This window comes from Alligator sinensis, unplaced genomic scaffold (assembly GCF_000455745.1).
Source record: "Alligator sinensis unplaced genomic scaffold, ASM45574v1 scaffold414_1, whole genome shotgun sequence".
In the NCBI taxonomy this organism is placed as follows: Eukaryota; Metazoa; Chordata; order Crocodylia; family Alligatoridae; genus Alligator; species Alligator sinensis.
Genome location: NW_005842514.1, coordinates 1,096,714 through 1,120,896, shown reverse-complemented (window position 1 = coordinate 1,120,896; position 24,183 = coordinate 1,096,714). Strand labels below are relative to the sequence as shown.

Sequence of the window (24,183 nt, the reverse complement as noted above, 5' to 3'; positions counted from 1 at the left end):
AATTTCTTTTTATAGTTTTGAAAATTGGGAATGATTGGAACACACTCAGTGCCTTGCCAACCTGTATCACTGTGTCCACTTATTACATACACTTTTTGTGTCTTGTTTAGATTATCTAGCAAGGGCTTTATAACAAAAATGTCTCTTAATATCCTTTTCTCTTGTATACTTTAATTTCCCCCTCTTCACATCATTAATGTGTCAGAGCCACACAACTGGTTTCATTGATGCTTGCCAGGTCTTCATCCTGGGTGTGTGGGTGTGCTGCATATGTGAGGAGGTGGTTAGCAGCCTGTGGTCCATCACCACACTCACGTACTGGACTGTCCATCCAATCTTATAGAGTGTGGCATTAAAGTGACCAGCTCCAGAGAAAATCCTGTTTAGTTTAATCCATAAATTGCGGGGGAGCTCATACCTGGGTGGGAAAGGGTGTTGGGTTGCTTATGAAGCTCTTGAGATGAGAATCAGTCTCCTCCCACCTTTTGTAGTGTTGTTCAAGTGCCCACAGGGTGCTGCTCCCACCTCCACACTTGCAACAGTACCCGCGCCTCCCATCTAAGTGAGTTTCTTTACTTTAGTCACTTATGTACTGGTTGCTTAAGATTTCATGAAGCAGATGCTCCTGGTTTTGTTGGGTGTGCTGAGGCCTAGAGTTGCCTTCTGTCTTAGCTGGGGAGGTAATGTCTCTGATAATATTGGCAGCATATCAACAGGAGTATATGCTACAAACCCCGTTACTATTCTCATTGCTGAGTTCAGGGCAACATCAACATTGCTGATACTGCACCCCCATGCTTGACAGCAGTATTTGGCAGGTGCAAATGTTGATGTCCTGTGAGCAGTGAAGTTGGCTCCTCAGGTTATTCCTGCCAGTCATCTTATAGCACCAATGCAAGAGTTGACCTTCTTAGATGTTCTCTGTAGGTAAGGCTCCTATCCAGAGTTACTGCCAGGTACACTGTGTTATCTGTGAAGGAAAGTTCATTGCCATTCAAGTCAATCTTGATCCTTTTATATGCCATAGCATTACAGAGGTGGAACAGTGATGCAGTAGTTTTTGTTTGACTGAGCTTGAGTCTCCATTGATGTAGGTAAGGCTATTGTATTTATAGCTTGAGACAGGGTAGTTTCTATTTTGGGGATAGACTTGTTGAAGGTGGACAGGGCTAAGTCATCTCCGTAGGCATAGTTTTTAGCCATGGTTGGTGGAATGTCAGATAGACAGATGTTAAAAAGAGCGGGTGCTAACACTGATCCTTGTGGTACCCCATTATGCAGATGTTTGTATCTGCTTCTATCTCCTCCACTGGTGGACAGGATGAAGGATTTGTGTGGTATTATATTAGTGATAAAGGCCACCATTTTCCTATCTGGGATCATCTTGAGTAATTTGTACTCTTGTCCTGTAAGCCAGATGGTATCACATGCAGCTGTTAGATCTACCAGCACAGTACTTGCTTTTCCCTCACTTGAAAACCATCTTCAATGTTTTGGGTAAGTCTTACTACCTGGTCAATCGTGCATCTATTTTTGTGGAACCCTGCCTCTTCTGGTGGTAACTGTGGATCAATGATGTCAGTTATCCTATTTAGGATAAGTCTTTCCAGCAGTTTGTAGACAACTGATAGCAAAGATACTGGTCTGCCAACTGGTTGTCAACTTCCTTGTCTGGTTTGGCTAGTGCAGTCACATGAGTGCATCTCCAGAATCTGGGTATTTTATTTCTTTGCATACATGATGATAGAACTCCATCAGCCAGTCTCTTAGGCAGGGCCCCATATTCATCAGGAATTCTGGCCTGATGTTATCCAATGCTGCAACTTTATGGCGTTTGATAGAGGCTATGGCAGTTTTCATCTCAAGTTCTGTGAACGAACCAGTGGGTCTGCAGTTGGGCTGGCATTGTATTGCAGTTGTTTGGTGCCTGCTCTCTTTGGAGAAGTTATCAGGATTTGTGAACCTGCTGTTCTGGATAAATTATACTGCAACTGAGTTTGCTTTAACAGGGCATTGCTGTTTGGGCTTACCTTCTCCAGTGAGCCTTTTGATTGTATTCCTGGCTTTCCTACTGAAGTGTGTGAAGTTGACATTTTCTACTGTTTCCATCTAGCATTCTTTTCATGGTGTTAATGTGGTCTTGGTGTCTTTCCATTGCCTCAGTGATGCTGCTGCTATCATTTGAGGTAGTGATTGTAGATAGTTGTTGCAGCAGGGACCCTGAAGTCACGCGGTATTGTCATCTTGGCTATTTTTGTCAAACCTGTGACAAAGGCCTTATATGTAGCATTAAAGTCTTCCAAATTGGTTGTATCTGGTAATTCGATTGCTATCTTTTCTGTTTTGCTGAGTCCATTGTGCTTTTTTGAAGTTCCATTTAGGGATTGGACAGGTCTCGGTGATTGTGATCAGAGATGGATGGTGTTAGGATAAAGGAAAGTGATGTTTGATTGTGAGGTGATGTTTGTTTGTGAGATAAAGCCAGCATACCAGGTTAGGTCAGGGCTCATCTCGGTTTGCCATCTGCCTGAGTGAAATGTCTGTCTGTTTGGGGTCATGTAGAGATTGATGTTGTTGGTCAAAGCCCATTCATAAAGAGTGAGACTATCCAGATTGCACTTAGCATAACCCAATTCAGTATGGTGACTGTTGAAGTCACCTGAGTAGATTGCTAGTGTTGGTAGGACTGGCATGTCTTTGGATTGAAGAGTTTCTTTAGGTCGTTTGTACACATTCATTACGTTGTAATTGCTTATGTTTACAGCTGCCCATTGTGTCATGTTGTCTGCTGGAGATGTTTTAGGATTCTCATACCAGATACCAGCTTTAATGAGGGCAGCAAAACCATGATGTTTACTCCAAACATGAGTAGCCCACCAGTAACCTCTGAGCTTGAGTTTAGTGGGGTCCTCTATGTGGATCTCTTGTACCAGTACAGCAACTGGCTGGTATTTGGCAGTCAGCTGTTCCAGGACAATGCTCTTGAAGGACACGAAGCCCTGTGTGGCGGGCCAGTAGGAGGTGCTCCTACACTGAGCCACCCACCTCACTACCCCCTGACTGCCTTCCAGGCTCCAAGTACCTCCTTGGGGGTGTCTCACATCTGGCTGACCCCCTTCTTGGAGCACACCCACAAGCCTGGGAGTAATGCTGCCACCACTCGCGAGTCTCAGTCTGTTAGTGGCTCTGTGCCTCATGAGGTACACAGGCTTTATAGACCTGAAGGGTACTTGACCCACTGCAAGAACTTGTAATGTACCTGATCCAATGATGGCCAGCAGTTGTTGGCTGCTAGGCAACCAATGTGAAATGCATCACTGGTTGCTGGGTAGACTGGCAGGGTCTCTAGCCCCCTCCCAGTCATGATATCATTGCTTAGAACAATAAGGAGTTTAAGCGCCCCCACCCATGTGTGTGAGGCCAGTCATGCAGACAAAGGGAGCAGGTCCCCCCCACCAAAGAATGTATCCAGCTTAGGTTACAACTCAGGGTTCCTGAAGCAGATGGCGGTAGGGGTGCCTGCCCTTTGCAGTGACCATGATAACAAAATTGTCAGATAGTTAATAAGCCTGATAGCTGAGTTTGGGGAGAGACTGAGATGGCATTCTGCCATATCCTCTATGTTCATTTGAATGATGCAGGCACCACTATCCCTTTGAAGGAGGCCAGGATGCATCATGATAGGTGTGTGATGGTAGATGAGTAGGTTCAATCTACCATGTCTTAACATGGTTGTACAGAATATAGCTTCAAGCCTGACTAAGATCTGTGGGTACTACATGAATACAATACAAATACAAATCAATAGTAATTTCCTTGGAACCTGGAATATGGTTTGAAAATGATCAAATTGAATGTGCATCTTTGGAGATAAAAAAAAAAAAAAAAATGAATTAGAGTGAAGTGACACCTTGTCCTTAGACCATACTAAATATATGGAATGTTAAGTGGTGTTAAAGTTTGAATGTGCTGTGAACAGTTACGCGTTAAGGATTAATACCATTTGTTGCTTACATAGGTCTGACTTCCCACTACAGGGCTGGCAAGCAGGGGCATGGCTAGGAGTCAGGGTACCTGGGCTTTATCCCTGCTCTGGGTACGAGGTGACGAGACGGAGCGGGGCTGCAAGTGGTGCATTTTGGAATGCTGGAGGACTGAAAATCACTTGTTTTATCTCCCTGGAGCAGACTCAAGTTATCATGAGCTAGGTGGCATGACTTAACCTGTGTCTGAAGTGGTGTACCTTTGATATGCTCAGAGGGCACTTAGCATTAGTTAACAAGCTTTAATGTGTGAATGCTGATGTTTTAAGTTCCCTTAGCCTGGTCTAGGTGTAATGTGTAACTTCACCCTTAGTTTGTAAACACGCATAATGAAAAGTGATTTAGGCACTTATACCTTCTGGAAAATGGGTGCTTCTGCTCCAAAGCTACTTATACTGTTGAGAATTTTACCTTTTAAAAGACATTCAAACGATCTGCTTGAAGATGTTTGCAAAGCGTCTAGTATTCTGCTGTAGCTGTGAATCCCCCCAGTGGAGTTGCCGATGTTTTGAAGTGAAGATTTTGAAGTCTGTGTCTGGCACAAGGTAGCATCCAAGGGAAGGCACTAGTTTTTGTCATTGATATGGAAAGAGGCTAAAAACTGCAGTAGCAGAGTTAATGTCCTCTTCTGTGTCTGAGCTGGCCTGGTCTGTGGTTCACAAATGAATGGGAACTCTGGGGTGTGAAAAAAGGACTCCTAGGGCTGGTCTCTGGTACACACAACCCTAACCATTATGGCTGCTCACTAACATGAAATCATAAAAACTCCCAATGCTTTACTGAGTTTACTGCCCACCCCGGAGCTCACACGCTGGGCAACAGAGGCAGCGGTGGCAGCCACACTGCAGCCTACTGCGGCACAAGCTTTGGGAAGGCACCAGCAGCAAACACTGCCCAGCGCAGCAAGTGGGAGGGCCACAGCTGCTGCCACGGCGCAGCCCCAACAGGCGAGCGCGGAGCCAGTGCAGGGCCAAGGCTGGCAGCAGGGGTGGGTTACAAGCTGGTGCTGAGCGCGGGGAAACGTGGCCTCGCCCTGGCTCCGTGGCCAATGCCCCACGCTGCAGCCGCTCACAGCCCATGTGGGGCTGCCTGTGCCTGCTCAGGACAGCCCTGCGAGGGCTGTGAGCTACTGCAGCAGGGAGCACCAGCCACGGGGCGGGGGAGGGGCTGCTTTTCCCCTGCACTCAGCACCAGCTTGTTCCCTGCTGGCAAGCACGGTGTCGGGGCTGCACATGTACTGTGGGGCTGAGGAGGGGACACTAAGCGTGAGCGGGTGCGGTAGCTAGCGGGAGCATGGGGCCCATGCTGGTGTCCTGGGGCCCAGAGCAAGGCAGCAGGAGTACAGGGTCCCAGCTGGCAGGGGCTCTATAGAGCCGGGCCAGCTCCTCCCTCTCTCTGCTGATGCAGCCCAGCCTAGCTCCACAGACCCCTGCCAGCCTGCGCCCCGCTCTGGGCCCTGCCGACACTGGCCTTGGGGCAGTGGTCCCAAGGCCTTGGGGCAGTGGACCCAAGATGGTGACCAGGGAGCAGGGCACCTGTCAAGGGGCAGGGCTACCCACGTGGCCCTCGACAGTTGCCAAAACTGGGTAAGCGGCCCTCCGCCCTTGCTTTAGCAGGACAGAGTCCAGGTCTGGGTTATGCTGCAGCCTACACCCCTTGTTTGCCCCGCATGCTGAGGCAGTATGCTGAAGCACCAGGGCAGGAGGCAGCCATAGCGTTGGTCTTGCCGCCTGCCACAGTGTCTCTTTGGAGGTCCCCGCCTCTGGTTGCTTCAGGTTACACTGTGGAGCCATGCCCTGCACTGCATTTTTTCACTGTGGTTTTTTTTTTGTTTTTGTTTTTTGATACCTGGATTTCCATGTATCTAATTTAGAGTCTGTGCGGCAAATATGCAGCATGGAGAACATTTTTTTGTTCCCAGTGTGCCTCTTGCGGTGTCTCAAAGTGCTTTGAGACACTGCAAGAGGCACATATGCGCCATCTGGATGCATCCATAGATGATAAATCTGAAACTGCTCACAAAATACTCAGTTTTAGAATAGAGCATAAAAGCTACCATTGTCTTCACCCTGGCACGTAACACATGATTCTTTCACTAGTAATCTCAGAATCTAAACATGACAATTCTCTGAAAAGTATAACTGATGCAGTTGAGTATGCAGTGCATGGCTTCTTTTTATGATGGCGTCCTTATTGTGTATGAGTTTTGTTTGGCTTGGAGAGCTTATTCATAAAAACACTTAATTTTATTATAAATTGATAATAATAGACTCTCTGTTAACCTACTTACCATTAGGTGCAAATTATTCCCATAAAATAGCCTTTATAAAGTTTATACTAAAATGTTTTGTTTCCCAGTTATCAAGGTCCCTTAAAATTAGATACTAAACAAAAATAACAAAAGCACTTTAAGATCTATCATCTTAGACCAAATGAAACATGGGTCTGAATGAAAGTTGTGATGAGCTTTTGCAATTTTCTTGTATTTGATTGGAAGACAGTGGGTGTGTCTACATGAGACTCTATGGCACAGGAGCAACAAGCTACTGTGCCATAGCTTATTGCTATGGTGCTATAACATCACCAGGCATGAATTGTGATGGTGACACTACTGTGCAGTAGTAATGAGCTACTGCCCAGTAGTGTCTTAAAAAAATCATGCAGTGATGGTACTGCGCAGTAACGCCCATTATTGTGCTGTCGTTTAGTACTTGTTTAAAAAAGTACTAAATGACTGTGCAGCAGTTACTGAGCAGTCTGCCGCATGTGTAGATGCAGTTAGTGTGTGGTGGTCCTTACCTGTTTCCTTCTTTGTCTTTTAAGTGATGGGATAAGTTGTGTTGTCACCTAGTAGCCTTCACTAGGTCTGAAATGGTGGGTTTTCTTTTTTATGTATGTAAAGTACAGAGTAGGTATGTAGACAAATTGGAGGGAGTCCAGTGGAGGACAATGAAAATGGTTAGGGGGATGGGGCACATGACTTATGAGGAGAGGCTGAGGGAATTGGGCTTATTTAGTCTGGAGAAGAGAAGACTGAGAGGGGATTCAATAACAAGCCTTCAACTACCTGAAGGGTGATTGCGAAGAGGATAGAGCTAGACCATACGCGACTGGTAGGGGATGCACGGGGGAGCACATGCCGCCCGTGACGGGGCTGGTGCCCCCCCGGCAGCTGGCACTGATGCTGTTGGCTGGGCTGGTGCCCCCCCGACAGGGCTGCCGCCGTTGGCGGCTTCTGTGGGTGCCCTCCCAGATTCAGGAGGCACTAGTCGCTTATGAGCTAGACTGTTCTTAGTGGTTGTTGGACAAAAGAGCAACGCATGGGCTTAGCAACCATGATCTTTATTGAGTGACACACACAGATCAATTGGGGAAAAGCAATGCTTTATTTAAAACCTTTTGTACTCACACATGCGTACACACAGGCCAATCCAATGGTTCTCAGGTTCAGTCACGATGGCCAGTTGCAGTGCCTCTGGACACGATGATCTTACAGGAGGGGTGCCTGTAGTTTTCTCTCGAGTTGATGTGGATGGCATATGACATAGCCAGAGTCCTGTCTTCACATTTTTATCTAAACAGACTGCTGCAGTGCCTCTGACAACCCACTCAGCCAGTCACCTTGTTGCTGTTAAGCTGAGTTGACTTCATGAAAACTCAGTCTTTTGGTTACATATGTCATGGCTTAGGCATGCAGGTGTATGGTGAGGAATTACTTGTTTTACAACCTCCTGAGACAGGGAGTTTGTTCTGCTTCTTATCTTCTTGTAGATGGTTTATTTGGTCGTCTTATCTTCCTGTATCAGTGATGCTCTCTCAGCAGACTGGGTATGCTTGAAACCATATTCATTCATTCACTCACTCATGCCTTCATCTAATATTAATTTTTGATAATATTGTGAACATGGTAACAGATGACAGAACAAGGAGTAATGATCTCAAGTTGCAGCAGGGGAAGTTTAGGTTATATATTAGGAAGAACTTTCTCACTAGAAGGGTGGTGAAGCACTGGAAGGGTTACTTAGAGAGGTTGTAGAATCTCTATCCTTGGAGGTTTTTGAGACCTAGTTAGATAAAGCTTTGGCTGGGATGATCTAGTTGGGGATGTTCCTGCTTTTTGAGCAGGCTTTTGGACTAGATGGCCTCCTGAAGTCCCTTCGAGCCCTAATTTTCTATGAATCTATCATTCTAAAGTGCTTGAGGTGCCTGTTGATGGGAGGAGTTGCAGAAATTCAAGGCCGTTAGTACAGGACAGTTGGCACATTGTAGTCAGTCTTGTTATGCTGAAGCAAGTGAATCTTTTCCCCTGTTGAAATCCACTGAAGGACAGAAGAGGGTCCCCAAACTGGCCTGCATCATTGGATGAGTTGCCAGACAGCTCTAGATGTGGACTAGCAGCCCTTTAAATAGGCAGCAGTTCCTTCCTGATTAAGAGGTAGAGCCAAATGTACACCTGAGTGCTTATGCTGCCCCTAGCCAATGGAATGTGTAGTCCTACTGCCTGTCCTTCTTCCTGGGGAAATGTCAATCAAAGGGTCTAACAGAATCATAGAATCACAGAAGTAGGGTTGGAAGGGACCTTGTAGATCTTCAAGTCCGACCCCCTGCCTGGGCAGGAGGGATGCTGGGCTCAATTGCCCCCAGCCAGGTAGGCATCGAGCCGCTTCTTAAAGACCCCCAGGGTAGGAGCCAGCGCCACTTCCCTTGGAAGTTGGTTCCAGATCCTAGCCGCCCTAACTGTGAAGTAGTTCCTACAGATATCTAATCTAAACCTACTCTCCAACAACTTGTGGCTGTTATTACTTGTTATCCTGGGGGGCGCTAGGGGAAACAAGGTCTCCCCCAAACCCTTCTGGTCCCCCCTAGTGAGTTTATAGACCGTCACAAGGTCCCCCCTCAGCCTTCTCTTGTGAAGGCTGAACAGGTTCAGGTCCCGTAGCCTCTTATTGTAGGGTCTGCCCTGCTGTCCCCGGATCATGCGGGTGGCCCTCCTCTGGACCCTCTTAATGCTGTCCACATCCCTCTTGAAGTGCGGTGCCCAGAACTGGATACAGTACTCAAGCTGGGACCTGACCAGTGTCGCATAGAGGGGGAGGATCTCCTCCTTGGCCCTACTTGAGATGCAAGAATCTTTGGTTTCATAATAGTACTGTAGACCACCCCAAGTTTCCTTACTCTGCAGCTGTCCTCAGCTCCCTGACTAGGGCTAAGCAACTCTGAGGTGATCACTAGTATCTCTTGTTCTTCTGCTTTGAGGCACTTATCTTCTCTTATCACATCTGCATCTCACAACAGGGTGAAAAGCCATTGCATGCAAGGTGCCTTTGTATCATAATCTTTTTTCCATAGCTTTTAAAAATATGATCGCTGATCAATTTTACACTCTCATGTCCTGCAGCTCCTCAAGATGTTTTACATTTCATCTTGCAGGAGGCCCTTCAGTAGAGGGAAGCTTTTAAGTAGGGGTGCACCAATACGTTGGTCCAATATCAGATTGGTATTGATATAAAGAAAACTGGCATGGGTTTCTTTATTGAGCCAGGGCTGCGCCAGGCAGCTGGCAGTGGTGGAGCTGGGAGCAGAGCTGTGGCAAAATTTGGCGTGGCTGTAGCCCCCTCCCAGCACCACCGGCACCTGCTCTGAGTCCAGCCCCTGCTGAGAAGAACCCCATGCAGCCCTGGGTACAGCCTGCCCTGCGCAGATCTGGGGGGCACATGCCCCCCCTCCCCTTCCCCCCCCCAACCGTGCCCTCCCAAGGTGCAAGCAGTGGTGGGAGCCAGCAACAAGCCTGCACCAGTCCGTCCCGAGTGGCACATGGCTCCGCCGCCGCATCCGCACATGGGAAGCCAGCTTCAGCTGCATGCTGCTTTTCCTGGCTGGTGCCGACCTGGTTCTGCCCAGGCGGGTCCTGCAGCACCATGTCAACCTGGGCATGGCAGGGCAGGCCCCAGGTTAACTCCGGTCTGGCCCTGCATGGGATGCCAAACAGCGGCTGCTGGCACTGTCGGTCTGTGCCTGCCTACTCACTTGCCCACTTCAAGCCCCCGGGCTTCTCCAGTACCAGGTCAACCTGGCTGTAGCCAAGCGGCTCCTGCAGCACCATGTCAACCTGGGCATGCATGCCATGTCAGCCATCACCATGTCAACCCCTGCAACTTCATTGGTGTCAAAGGTCATGTGACATCACTTCCTGATATGATATCACATCCTGTGACATCTTTGAATTTGGCTCGCGGGCCCACTGGGTGATAAAAAGTTCGTGATCTGGCCCCACATTCAAAAAGGTTGGACACGCCTGCATTAAATGATTTTTAGGGCTTGAACAGGGTGGACTGAAATCACACTTAGGCGCATAAGTCCACTTGCATGCCCAACGAGTGGAATAAAATGTGGCCTTTACTCTTTGTACCTTTTTCCTCAGGGGCATCCTGCCTTATTAATACATTAAAGACTGGAGGTCTTGGATACTGTGGAGAAAAAGGCCAGAGAGGTACCATAGATAGACAAACAGGGGCCATGTCTACCTACATGAGACATTTTTTGCACTTGACTAATTAGCTCAGCAGTAACTGTCTCTCCGCATGTATGGGTGCAGGGCAATTAGGCTGGAATAAACTAATTAACTCCACAGCAGGATAATACCTGTAAATACAAGTACTGTCTGACTGCTAAGTTTTTTACTCTGCAGTAGTGTGTGTGTCTGTGTGTGTGTAGGCACTGATGCAGTTGGCAGGGACTCAAGGGTGCTTCAGTGTGGGGGCTGCCTGCCAGCTAATCCCATGCTGAAGTACCCTCATGCCCCAGCAAACCCCTCTGTAGCACGTTGAGCTGGACAGAAGAAGCCCTGCGCTCGCAGGCTGACCCCTGGGACCCCATGCCAGCTGGGGCTGCTTCAGTATGGCTCAATGTGCTGTGGTCCCAGGCTCACGTTCAAACAGCATGCCTGGGAGCAATAACTTCTGGAGCAATAAGCCCCAGAGTTTATCACTTTGCATTAATTGTATATGTAGATGTGCCTAGGGCGTGTCCATCTCCTTGCCACTGCTTTTGTGAAGTGATGGATGATCCCTGGTTGAAAGTGCTGGGTGGATGCTGAGAAGGAGGAATAGTTGTTCCAATAAAAAGCCTGCATGCAGATAAGTATGTGTGTTTGAGCACTGTACTAGTGTTCCTGAGCATTAGGAGCCAGTGCTCAAGATCTGCCTTGGCCTCTGGCTGGGGGGGTTCTTATGTCAGAACCAGCACTTTAAAGATCCAGTGTTTTGTTTGTTTGTTTGTTTCACAGATTTTACAGAGGTTGGGGCTGGAAGGGTCATTGGAAGATCATCGAGTCCAGCCCCTTGCCTGAGGGGCAGGAAGTCAGCTGGGGTCATAGGATCCCAGCAAGATAAGCATCCAAATTTCTCTTGAAGGCGTTCAATGTAGGTGCTTGAACCACCTCTGATGGCAGGCTATTCCAGACCTTGGGGGCTCAGACAATAAAGAAATTCTGCCATATGGGCAGCCTGAAATGGTCTTGCAGTAGTTTATAACTGTTTGACCTTGTCATCCCTTGGGGTGCTCTGGTGAAGAATCGTTCCCCTAGATTCTGGTGAACACCCCTTATAAACTTATAGGTGGTCATCAGATTGCCCCTGAGCTTTTCCAGGCTAAAGAGCCCCATAGCTCTCGGCCTGTTGTTGTAAAGTCTATTTTCTTGACCTCTGATCATGAGCGTGGCTCTTTTCTGGACTCTCTCAAGCTTCTCCACATCCTCTTTGAATTGTGGAGCCCAAAACTGGATGCAGTAGTCTAGCTGCGCCTCACCAAGGCCGAGTACAACAGGAGAATGATGTCCAGGGATTTGCAGCATTTCCCTGTGTGCCATTCTCCTTAGGTGACCGCCACCTGAGTTGGAGCTCCAACTCCTGAGTTGGAGCAGGGCCAACTTGAAGTCAAGTTCTTGGTGAGGAGCCCTGGCCTTTGGAGTGTGTGCCTCTGTCCTAGGGTTTGCAGACATGGGGATGCACTGCTTAGGCTGTGAGCATTTTGAGTGGGCTAAGGCTTGTGCCTGGACAAGTTCATTGACTGGCACAAGGTTAAAATCAATTGCTGGTGTTCCCTAGCTAGTGGTTTTAATAACTGCCAGAGTGCTCAGAGCCTAGGAGGAAGGCTTCTTTGAATAGAAATCAAAAGCAAATACATAATGATGTGCTGTGTGGGCTTGCAGAATGACAGGGGACAGGGAAGAAGTGAAGGGGTACGGGGGGATATTTTTATTTTCCTACAGTCTACAGTCCTGGGAAGAAGGTAGGAGGTGAAGATTTCTGCACCTGGTTTGTGCCTCCATGGAAGCAGAAGGTCTCAAAGCTCCTGAGGCACTGAGTGGGTGATTTATATAGTCAGCTAGCGGCTACAGTGATTTTTTTTTTTTTTAAACTACTTTAGTTGAAGAAAAATATATTTTTGTTTCCTGCATGAATAACACAGAAATGTGCCAATGATGGTAAACAGACTGGAGGAAGCATCACCCTGCACACACACACAGTATATTACAGGAAAAACCCTAAATATTGAATTCTCTGCCAGGCAAGAGTTTGCTTGCTTTGCTTACTCACTCAAGAGAGCCTGGAGAGCTGGAAGCTCCGTGTCTCTTTGTACAGTGTGTAGGGCATTTTATATGCTATTTGAAACCAGAAGAGATAAATCCTGTACCTTGCTTTGGCCAATTAGTTTTGCTTCTGGGGTGCAAAGTGTCTGGAAAGGTAGCGGATGTCCCCAGTGTCCTGTCGGGCTTCCATAAGTAGCTCCCTCAGGCAGGTTCACCTTCTGGGGCCCTGTACAAAGGTTCAGTGTTGGGCTGTGAAATTGCCACCTGCTAGTGCCTAGAATCATAGAATCATAGGGCTGGAAGGGACCCCAAGGGATCATCGGGTCCCGCCCCCTGCATAAGCAGGAAAGACATCTGGGGTCAGATGACCCCAGCCAGGTGACTGTCCAGTCTTCTCTTGAAGACCTCTAGGGTAGATGATTGCACCACCTCTGTGGGGAGCTAGTTCCATAGTCTGGACACCCTAGTTGTAAAGAGGTTTTTCCTAATGTTCAGCCTGAAACTATCTTCCAGGAGTTTGTGGCCATTGTTTCTAGTTTTCCCACAAGGCACCCTGGTGAACAGTTGTTCACCGAGCACCTGATATACACCTCTGATATAGTGGTAAGCTGCAATCGGGTCCCCTCTCAGGCTTCTTTTGTTTAGGCTGAACAGTCTGAGATCCCTCAGCCTCTCCTCGTATGGCTTGCCATGCAAGTCCCTGATCATACGGGTGGCCCTTCTCTGGACCCTCTCAAGCTTTAGTACATGCTTGTTGAAGTGCAGCGCCCAGAACTGGATGCAATACTCCAGCTGTGGCCACACCAATGTTGAGTAAAGCGGGAGAATCACTTCTTTGGATTTACTGGAGATGCATCGATTGATGCATGCTACAGCTTTATTGGCCCTAGCAGCTACTGCGTCGCATTGCCGGCTCATATTCATCTTGGGGTCTATTGTTACCCCCAGATCCCTTTCATTTGTAGTGTTGGTCAGGTTAGCGATGCCCAGCCTGTAGGTGTGCTAGCTAGGGGTTCTTCCTTCCCAGATGCAGCACTTCGCATTTTTCCATGTTGAACCTCATCTGGTTCCGTTCTGCCCAACATGCCAGCCTGTCTAGGCCTGCTTGTATTTGCAGCCTATCTGCGGGTGTGTCCGCAGAACCACATATCTTGGTGTCGTCCGTGAACTTGGCCAATGGGCATTTCACCCCCTCATCCAGGTCATTGATGAAGATATTGAACAGCACTAGGCCAAGTACCGACCCCTGTGGTACACCGCTTCCCATGTCTTTCCAGGACGACACTGATCCATTCATTTGGACTCTGTGTCCTACCCTGCAACCAGTTTTGCACCTACTTGACAGTCCTGCAGTTGAGCCCAATCTCTTCCAGTTTTCGGATCGGTACTTCATGGGATACCAGGTCAAAGGCTTTTTGGAAGATGAAGTATATGATGTCAACTGCTTTTCTCTCATCCAGGTGATGAGTCACCTAATCATAGAAAGAAATGAGGTTGGTCAGACAAGACCTGCCTGTGACAAAGCCGTGCTGGCTGTCATTCAGTATTATGCCTTCTGCAAGTTTGTCACATATAGCCTCTTTGATGAATGTTTCTAGGATTTTTCCCTGGAATAGAATTTAAGCTAATTGGCCTGTAGTTTCCAAGGTCTTCACTCTTCCCCTTCTTGAAGATGGGCACAGCATTGGCCCTTTTCCAGTCCTCTGGGATTTCTCCAGAGGCCCATGATTTTTGAAAGACCTTTGCCAAGGGCTCTGCAGTTACTTTGGCCAACTCTTGCAGGACTCTTGGGTGGAGTTCATCTGGTCCTGCTGGTTTATATATGTCTAATTTCTTTAATTGATCGTACACCAGTTCTATGGCAATGATGGGAATGGTGTCAATCCTGCCCTGCTTATTCTTTGCCTTATCTGGCATGTTCCCCTTGATCTTGTGAAAGACCAAGGCAAAGCAGTCGTTTAGGAGTTCTGTTTTTTCCTGAGTGGTAGTGACCAGATATCTTGAGGCATTGACCAGTGGCCCCACACTCCCATTAGTTTTCCTTTTACTCCCTATGTAGCTAAAGAAGGACTTCTTTTTGTCCTTGATCGTTATAGCTAGTTTTAGTTTGGTTTCTGCCTTAGCTTGCCTAATCTGTTTCCACAAGTGTGGGCCATTTTCAAGTAGTCTTCCTTAGAGGATGTCCCAAGCTTCCATTGTTTGTATGCCCCTTTCTTTTTCTGGAGGAAGGCTGCAACTTCCCTACTTAAGAGGGGTTTGGGTTTTTTTTTGACCCTTCTGCTACTTTTTTCTCCTTAAGGGAATGGATTTTCGCTGAGCCTTAAGGATTGCATCCTTAAGGAATGACCATTCTTCTCATGCTCCCTTTACCTGTGGTCCTTGGTCTCTCAGGGCATTCTCTACTAGTGACCTGAGCTTATTAAAATTTGAATTTTTGAAGTCTTAGACTTCGAGATTGATATCTGTTTTGTCAGCCTTGCGACAGACCACGATTATAATGATTTCATGGTTTCACTTGTGAAACAAACTAATGCCATGGGATCCTGACCAGGTGGGAGCCCATTGGAACTGCATGATTTGCACTGCCCTCCTGTTGGCCTTGCCAGCCCCTGGGCCATCTCTTCATGGACTTACCAGACTTCTGGGAGGTGACAACACTGTGATACCCCTAAGGAAATGCCATTGCACTCTAGTTGTCTCCGGCTGACAGATGGCTCCTAGGGGAACCGAGTAGTTTAATTTAGAGCAGCTCTGCATGGTCTGACTAGCCCTAGATTGGGGCTGTGAATATGGCTACTTTTCAGGTTTCCCAGTTCCAGGGTGCCCAGTGGGCTCATCTGAAGTTTGAACCCTTACTGTGCAGTTACCATCATGCAAATACTTTTCATGTACAGGTAACTGCTGTCATGTAGCCTTCTGTTTGCTGTCTGCTGGGGACTGTTCCTTGTGGATGCTAGTGTGCTTGGAAATTTTGTAGATTTCCATAAAAATCCTACCAAGTGTGCTATAAATCCAGCACCTGATGCCAGACAGACAGACTGGCTTTATTTCAGACCCTTATGGTACAGGGATTACTTAGCTTTTTAAATGGCATGGCCTATAGTGCAGTTGTGACCTACTTAAAAATACCTTAGTCTTTGGTCCCTGGTACTTTCTAATCCAATCATACTAAACAAACATCATATTAGTAGCTGATGGTTAAACATTAGGCAGAATTTTTTATTGACATGATCCCTCTCCATAGCAAATTTTCCAACCCAGAGGACTCTCTTTTCATTTCACACTGGGTGAGTAGGAGATTGCTGCAAAGGAAAGGTTTCATTTCATTGTAAGACCAAATAGCTTAATCAGTAGATTTCTACATAGCTTGTAAAAATATTATTAGCTTTTTAAAATAATAGGAACTGCTTAATGCTGGCACAATGGGATGAGAAATGACTGCAAAATATTGTGGCCCAAGAGAATGCTGGGCTAAGCCAAGAGTATGCAGAGAACAACTTGGAAGTGGTGATCTACTTTTGTGGAGGGAGGGTTGGTACTTTGCAAATGTAGAAACATAAAAATATCCCTATGGTGATAGATGGTAGATGCACACATGACATGTTATCAGGAAAGGGAATGAAGAAACCCCCAGCTCTCCCTTCCCCTGGAAAGAAGCAATTTGCCCTGTTCTGTCAGAAACTTGTCCTTCTCTGTCAGTCATTCTGGGAGAGCGAAGCTCATGTGGCCCTCTGTATGCAGTGGAAAAAACAGGAGCAAGCCACTGCAGAGAACAGACTGCATGATGACTTTCCTCATGATCCAGTGCTTATGTTTGCTCCACAGGCTAGCAGCCCTTGGCCCTTGGAACTCTGCTACAACTTCGAGAAGTTAATGCTGCAGAAACAAAGGCTCGAGGTAGGATTCCTTAGGACCACAACTGCCTGCCCTGGCCCTCCAATTGACAAAGCTGCTCCTGTGATGGGAGGGGATCAAGATGGAATGGAGAAAAGGAGATATAACATGGAGCAGTTATCTCACAGCCATAGCTGCAGCTTTTATACATGGCATGCATCAATAGGGGATTCCATAACTGGATACATGGGTGCCCAGATTTCTTATCTTGGAAGACACCTGAAGCAGGCTTTTAGTCAGGAGCACTGGGGAAATTCAAAGTATTTGGAAAGTATAGGATAGAGGTCCTGAAAATGAGTTAGATTGCTACAAAAAGGGGCTTAGGTCTCAAGCCCTTGTGGTATTTTCCCTGGACTGCCTCTGGTTCTATGCACAGAGCTGGAATAGATGTGGGGGGGATGGGGTTCAGGGTTAACTCAAGAATGAGATAAGACAGAATTAAATGTATTAGCTACGCAGGAGGTTTTGGGGGACAGGAGTTTGTATAGAAGGGAAAGAAGCTTTAACCAAAGCAGAGGCATGAGAGGAGGGGATTTAAGCAACCAATGGTTATTTGAGTAAGAAAGGGAAGTTTGCAGATGCAGGGTACAATTAGAGTGGACAAAGATCTCTGCAAAGGCCAGGCTACGGAAGGATTGGGTCAGGAAACGGCTGAGATCAGAAATACTTTGTTTCTCTCTTCAGAGATTAATGTATTTGCTAAAGTGGCTATATAAAGAAAAAAATCACTCATGGCAACAAAGATAATGATAAACATCTGTATTAAAGCTCAAGAGACTTGCCTCAAATCAGGCACTATTGATGGGAGGAGACAGCGGTAATTGTGGGTGCATCTACACATGCACTTTACTGTGGAGTAGACTAATTTGCTCTGCAGTAAAGTGTCACAGTCTACACGTGCTGGTATTAGAAAACAGTAAATTAACTTCACGATAGGATAGTATTATTGGGGATAGTACTGTCTTCTGGCAGGGTACTTTACTGCTCTAAAACATAGCTGTAGACAGTGACAGGGGGTATAAATTATGCCCAGTCAGCCCAGCCAGCTGGGGGCTTGCTCCACCCAGGCTCAAATTGCTGCTGTCCTGGGCGCGCACATAGATGCTGCACCTGGGAGCAGTTGACTCCACTTGAATTGCTCCGTAGTTTGTTGTGTCACCTTGTAGATGCACCCATAGGCATGTCCACACATGCAGGCACGTGCACTTGAAGCAGCTCAAATAGCAGTAGCACAAATTTGTGCCACAGATTTGTGCCTCAGCACATGTGCCTGACCATGCTCTTTGGTGTGGGGCAAATTGTGCCACTTCTGATTCTGCCCAGCTCCTCCTGGATTTGCAGCCAGGGAGAGCTGAAGGCTGGGGCAGCACTTGTGCTGGCACCTACTTGCTTTCAGGAGCTTTTCAGGCCCGGCCAGTTGGTGTATGGGTGCATTATCCCCTTCTGCCAGCTGGACTGCTGAAGCAGCCCTGACCTAGAGTGGCCCTTGCACCCTCTACCTGCTGCAGCAGTCTGACAGTAGGGGCTGCTGCCTGGCTGTGATCTGCTGCCACCAGTGACAGCATCCACCCCCTTGGACCTGTAGCCCCATGCCTGCCAGACCTGGACAGGGACCGCATGACCACCTGGGCTGTGGGTATAGGCACTGTAGCAGAGCTGTCTGCACCTCTGGGCCAGCTGTCAGTGGGCTGCGGCTTCACAGTTGGCCTTTGTGTGGCATTGCTGCCATGTGTGCTCCTGCCCTGCCATCTAGGCAACTATCACCTGGAAGATGTGCTCATTGTGGTGGCTTGCTTTAAGCTGTCAAAGCACCTTTCAAATGGCCAGGAGGTCAGCCATCTCATTTGTCTTCCAGCTGGGTCTCTGGTGCCAGCCTTGGGCAGGCTCCTGCTTGGGTCCCACCGCTTACCTCACTAGCAGAAACCCTGGTGTTCCCTGTTTAAAAATTGCAAATTCTCCGATTAAAAAGTCCCAAATTCACTCTTTAAAATTCACTCTTTAAAATACCGCAAAATCCACGTTCTTCCATGATTAAAATGAAACGCCACCCCCCAGAAACCACACAGTCCTCTTACCCCATGTCTCTGCTTGCTTGGGTCTGAGCTACTGCTGCAGCTTCACCTTGCTCCTATTTGCTCCAGCACACAGGCAGCATGCTGGGGAAGCAGGGGCACGGAGTAGCGGTAGAGATGCTCTGGCTGGGTTCCAGAACATCTCTCTGAAGGACTCAGCCTCCGGTTGCTTCAGGGCGTGCCCTGTGCAGCTTTTTTTCTGTGTGTGTTTTTAATACCAGGATTTCCTGGTGCCAAATTTACAGTCCACACTGCAAATATGCAGTGCAGGAAACTTTTTTTTGTTCTTTGAGTGCCTCTTGCAGCATCTCAAACTGATCTGAGATGTCACAACAGGCACGTGCTTGCTTGTCTGGATGTGCCCACAGTGTTTTAAGACTCGACTTTAAATTTTACTAAAAGGATAGGTTTAGCCATAATGGGGAGCAGCTGTGTTCTGAAAAGATTCCAAAGAAGCTAGTGAGGCAAATCTTGCGAGGGGACAGAGCCATACAGAAAACTCTGGGATAATCTGTCCCCAAAATCATAAGAATATAAAAATGCCAGTAGAATTAGATGTGGCCTCTTGCTTCTGGAGAGGATACCAAGTCCAACTTATTCTGAGTGTTGAGGGCAACCAAAGAAGCAGTTAAGTCTAATAAAGTAGTAATAATGGGTGGCTATTCCCATATCAAATGGTAAGATGTCACAATCAGACAAGATTTAGAGAAGCAATTTCTTGATACTTTAAGTGATAGTTTCTTGGAAAAGCTAGTTCTACTGACACAAGAAGAGTTACTATTTAAAGAAGACAAGCCATAGTAATTAAAATATCAAGTAATAAGAGATCATTTCCAGTTCTCAGATGTAGTAGAGCTTGTAAGGGAATCAGTGAATTTAGTAGATGTCCAGAGAAGATAGATGATTTCGTCCCATCAATCAAGAAGATGGCATGGAAAATAAAGATGAGATGCTATCAAAGCATGAGGTGGTATAGAAATGGATAAATTAAACAGAAACAAATCACCAGGGTCTGGTGGTTACTGCCAACAACTCTGAAGGAATTTAACAATGAAGGAGTTAAGTTGCTGAAAAAAAAAAAGAAATGTAATCTCTCATTAAAATCAGCTGCTATGCAGGAATACAACCAGCATGATTCTATTCCACCCTGAAAAAAAGTAAATGGTGAGTGGCTTCGCCAACTCCTCACTGTTTTTTTTGTGACTCGATCTTAAGGGTCAGATGATGATGGATTGATTCATTACCAGATCTTTCATGACTTGAAAAGTATGAAATAGAATTGACCTTCAGAGACTTCATAGATATTAGGGCTGGAAGGGACCTTGAAAGATCATTGAGTCCAGCCCCCTACCTCAGGGGCAGGAAGTCAGCTGGGGTCACAGGATCCCAGCAAGATAAATGTCTAATTGACTCTTAAAGAAATCCAGAGTAGGTGCTTGCACCACCTCTGGCGGCATCTGTTCCAGGCCTTGGGGGCTCGGACTGTAAAGAAGTTCTTCCTTATGTCCAGCCTGAAGCCTTAGGTGCCTGTGTCTACTTAGATGCCTAATACAGTAGCCTAACTAAAGGTTGGCAATTGGGGCATGAGCCCTAGGTGCTCAGAAAAGTGGAGCGCTGGAATGAAGGCCGTGGGCTTGAGGCTCTGGCTGCATGGAGTGGGGTAGAGTTAGGAGTCCCCTCATCAGCCTCCCCTCTGCCACCCCTCCTGTGGGAGATGCCACTTCTGAGAGGGGAGATATCAGGTAGCACATAGAAGATCCCTGGCTCTGCAGTTGCTGAATCAAGAGCTTTGGATCCTCACTTGGCATATACAATTGCAGTGGTTGTGGGGTTAGCAGATAGTTAACCTGGTGACTGGTGACAACACCTCTTTTTTTCAGTACCGTCCTGGTCCCAGTCTGCTCCAGGTAGCCAAAGCCTCAAGTCTTCTTTCCTCTATTCCAGCATCTCAGGATACAGACCCTGTCAGGTATGAGTCTGCTGCCCAGGGCATAAACTACCAGTTATACCTGTGGCCTGTATCCATGTAATACAGGGGTGGGCAAAATACGGACCACCAGGCCATTCTATGTGGCCCTAGAGGCCCCTAAAAATTTAGAAAATTTATATTTATCTGTTCCTGGCTGCCTGTCAAACATGACAGGAACCAGGGGCAGTAGGACCCAGGGGAAACTGGCAGCAGCAAGGCCCACATGGCCCTGACTCCCCAGCTTCCCCAACCCCACTCCTCCCAACCAGAAGCCCCTGCCTAGCAGAGGCTTCTGGCCTGTGACCATGGGGCTGTTCCTACCTCCCTACACTGGAGAGGGAAATTCAGATAAGAATGTGGGGGGAGGAGGGAGGCAGGGGAGGACCACGGGCAATCGCCCCAGCCCTCAGGGCCAAACTGGCTCCTGCCGAGTCCTGCGGTCGCAGCCATGCAGCCGGGAACCACATGGTGCCAGAGTGCCATGGCAGCAGGCAGGAAAGTGGGAAAGTGGCAGTTGGGGGGGAGTGGGAGCGAGCAGATGCATGGGAGTGCAGTGACAGCCAGGCAGGAATGTGGGGCCGCGCTGGTGTCCTGGGGCCAGTGCCAGTGGGGCCCAGAGCGGAGCAGTGCGGCATGGGCTGGCAGGGATTTATGGAGCCAGGCTGGGCTGCACCAGCAGGGAGAGAGGGGAGCCAGCTTAGCTCCATAGAGCTCCTGCCACCCCAGTCTGGGCCCCACTGGCGCTGGTCCCAGGACACGAGTGCAGGCTTCACATTCCCACCCAGCTTTTGCTGCGTGCCTGCTGGGTCCTACTTCCCCCTGTTTGCTGCCACTTTCAGTGCTTGCCTGCTGGCTGCTCCTGCACCACACGGCTCCCAGCTGCATGGCAGGACCGCAGGAGCACAGGGCCTATGCTGGTACCCCATGGCCAGGAGTCGGGGGGTGGGGGTGTGTGCATGCATCTGTGCAATCAGGGAGGGAGGGGGAAGAGAGAGATCAATGAGAGGTCCTACTTCCCCCTGTTTGCTGCCACTTTCAGTGCTTGCCTGCTGGCTGCTCCTGCACCACACGGCTCCCAGCTGCATGGCAGGACCGCAGGAGCACAGGGCCTATGCTGGTACCCCATGGCCAGGAGTCGGGGGGTGGGGGTGTGTGCATGCATCTGTGCAATCAGGGAGGGAGGGGGAAGAGAGAGATCAATGAGAGTGGGACAGTGTGTGTGTGTGTGTGTGTGTGTGTGTGTGTGTGTGTGTGTTCATAGGGTGAGTCCCACATGCATACCCCACCATGCACATGCACCCCACCCCCTCACACTGCTATACATGCAGACCCCACTTCCATACCCCCTCACACACTCCAGCCACCCTTCCCCACATACCCCACAGACCTACACACACCCACATGCTCCCTCATCCTCCCCCCACACCTATACCCACCCCCTCATGCACTCACCCCCCCCTGCAGTATACAAGAGTAAGACTTCATTTTAAGCTATTGTGCAATCATCTCTATGTATACTACACATGTAGATCAGGACAAAAAATATTTTTTGAAATCAAATTACAGTAATTAATGTTGTAGATGTTCAATTTTTAGAATATAATTTGGTATTTTTCTGGTTCCAAGATGGCAAAACCCCTTGCTGAAAGGAATACTTCTGGGGGCAAGGGGAGGGACTTCTAGTGGGAAGGGTTGGGGGTTAGGGGGCAGGACTTCCAGTTACAAGATGGCAACTGGGGTCTAGGCACCTGTCAAGGGGTGGGGTACCCATGCAGCACTCAACACCTTGCCAAAACTAAGTAAGCGGCCCTCTGCCTGAAATAATTGCCCGCCTTGATGTAATAGGATCTGTCCCCTGATGCATGATTGACAAGTTCATGAGTATTTTCACAGGGACAGCAAAGGATACAGCCCTGACAGGTTCCCTCTGTCCAAATTGCATGTTCTATTGTAGAGCTTAAGTCACTAGAGCTTCTCAAGGAAAGCTCACTGTTTTTCTCTGGCCTCTTTTTTTTTTTCAGACATGGCTCAATTGCTTGGGATGCTGTTTTCTAAAAAAAAAATAAAAAATGTTCAGACAGCATGGAAAAATTAACCTTAATAGTTACTTTTTTTGCAAACCTATCAGGGACCAAACCCAGGATCTCAAAATGATAAGTTATAAGCAATTCTGCCAACCCTGCCTGTAATGATCTGTAAAAAGAACAGAGAATTGGCAGAATGTCTCACAATTATTTTGATTAGTCAACACAAGAGAAGACTGTGAAGAATCTGAGAAGGATATAATAAACGTGTGAAGTAAGAGGCCAACAGCAGGTGAAATTCAGCTTTGGCAACTACAAGGGAGTGTGCAGTGGAAGGAAACAGAGGAGTTGCTCATGCATGCAGTTGGGTTTTAAATTAACTGTAACAAGTTAGGGAAACAACCAGGGCACTATTGTGCACAGCTCAATAAAACTCTTTCTCAGCGTTCACAGTGCATAATTAACCTGTAGAACCCATCCCTACAAAATAGCATTGGGGTCAAGTGTTTAGTAGGTTTAGACTATTATTAAAAGACCTTCCACAGCTATGTGCAGGAGTTTTATTTTTTAATAGGGAATGTAAATCTTTATATTTCAAGACACAAATGAACCCCTAACCAGCTGGGATTTGAAGAAGTATTCTGTTTATGCAGATTATTCTATACTGGTCCAATACTAGATTACTTATTCGTTTTCAAGCTTCTGTTATTTATCACTCTCAGGAAGAGGAAAGAATACTTGTAAGGACACTGATGTGTTCTGGCATGACAAATCCTTAAGAAATAGAGAGAAATGGAAGCCATCAATTCTGTACATAAAGATACCAAAATTAAACTCAGCTACATGGAGCTATGATGGTAGTTTCAGAGATTCATGGATGGACACATGACAGCAGGCAATTAATTCATGACTAGTTATTGTTTGTTGCAGCTTTTACATGTGTATAAAGTATAAATTAGAGGTGCACAGTCGCATACTGGATTGGCACTGATAACAGGAAAATTAACATGATCAGCGATTGGCTTTTTTCTGTACCAGCCTCATCCTGGGGGCAGTGATGGGCCGGGGCTGCGCTTGGGGCACATGGGGGTGGGGTGGGCTCAGTTGTGTGGGCTGGGTGGTGGCAGTGGTAGGGGAGCTATAGCCACCCCAAAATTCCCCATAATCCACCTGTAGCCATGCCTCCCAGTGTCGCTGCTGCTGCCCCATGCAGCTGAGCCAGCCTCGGCCTAGCCCCCTGCTAGGAAGAAGCTGGTGCAGCCCCTGGCCCTGAGCCCACAGCATACAGCCTGCTGCTGTCCCATGCACATATCTGGGGGGCACATGCCCCCATGTCTCCCCTGGGGTTGCACGCAGTGGTGGGAAGCCACCTCCCCTCCCCACCTCTCAACCTTCGCACTCCCTGGACGAGCTACCCATGGCTCCATCCCGCTCCTGGCCCCTGGGTCCCATTCACCACCCTGGCTGGGCAGTGCCTGCCCCTGCCCCATTCCCTCCCTCAACATGGGAGCCTCGATTAGCCTCCTCCATGCTCCTTCCCCCCACCATGCTCCTCCCCCCAACTTACTGGCCAGATGCTACTCTTCAGGCT

The 24,183-nt window shown here is 47.8% G+C and overlaps 1 protein-coding gene across 3 annotated transcripts in view; it reads left to right on the top strand.

Annotated features, from left to right (window-relative positions):
* The first annotated feature begins 16,510 nt into the window (after positions 1 to 16,510).
* MID2 (midline 2) overlaps positions 16,511 to 24,183 on the top strand; it is a 386,515-nt gene continuing 378,842 nt past the window's right edge. For 2 of the 3 annotated variants that reach the window (XM_025213243.1, XM_006031563.3), the window contains exon 1: positions 16,512 to 16,530. The gene's annotated coding sequence lies outside the window, so the exon portion shown is untranslated. Of the gene's footprint in view, positions 16,531 to 24,183 lie in introns of all 3 variants that reach the window. The other variant, XR_003095882.1, reaches the window with a different exon arrangement.